Source organism: Hipposideros armiger, unplaced genomic scaffold, assembly GCF_001890085.2.
Source record: "Hipposideros armiger isolate ML-2016 unplaced genomic scaffold, ASM189008v1 scaffold_537, whole genome shotgun sequence".
NCBI lineage: Eukaryota > Metazoa > Chordata > Mammalia > Chiroptera > Hipposideridae > Hipposideros > Hipposideros armiger.
Genome location: NW_017731887.1, coordinates 1,067,627 through 1,068,527, shown reverse-complemented (window position 1 = coordinate 1,068,527; position 901 = coordinate 1,067,627).

Here is a 901-nt window from a genome sequence, read left to right as displayed (position 1 = left end):
ATTATTCTCTAAATTCTGGGTAGTTTCTGTAAGATGATTATTTCCAAACAGTGTAGCTCATACACTCATAAAAATGTTTTAAAAGTATAGACACTATCAATACTTGTATATTACTTATTTATAAATCATGTGAATATACTACTGTACTATATTATGTTTTAAATATATATATTTTTAAATGATAGGAGACACCTCTCAAAATAAGAAAGGAAAGCCTAACAAAGATAATAGAAACATATTCTAATACTTTTCTTTCAACCCTCAGTGGTTCACCTTATGTATCTGTGTACTGTATACCAGTCACTTATGAGAACATGATTTGAGGGAGTATGTACTTTGATTTCTTTTTATTTGATTTAACCATTGCAAAACTAAGTTTTTGACAATCCATTACTAGAAGTAAGTATTTACAGGGGATTAATATTGAATGAAAATTGGCAGTATTATCTAGGATAAATTCTAATGTCCAATGGTCTGATTTCAAAACCTAGCTCTTATTTGCTGGATGGCTCTGACCAAATTATTTATCCTCTTTGCTCAGTTTCTATAAAATGGGATAAGATTAATATCTACATTAGGGAGATGTTGTGAGGGTTAAATCAGCCAACATATATGCAAAGTGTTTAAAGCAGAGCTTGGCACATAGTATTTGCTTGAAATGTATTGATTATTATTAATCACAGCATGATTATATCATTTTGTGACATTTGGAAAGTGGAGATTCTTTTCAAATAAATAAAAAAATGCCTACTATGCACACAGCACAGATACAGAAAGACATTTCCGTGCAAAAACCACTGATGAAGAATTATCAACCAAACTGACACAATAACAATAATTATAGATTTCCAGGTGCTCCACAGTCAAAGCCCCAACTTCAGTGGAAAATAGGATGAAAAAA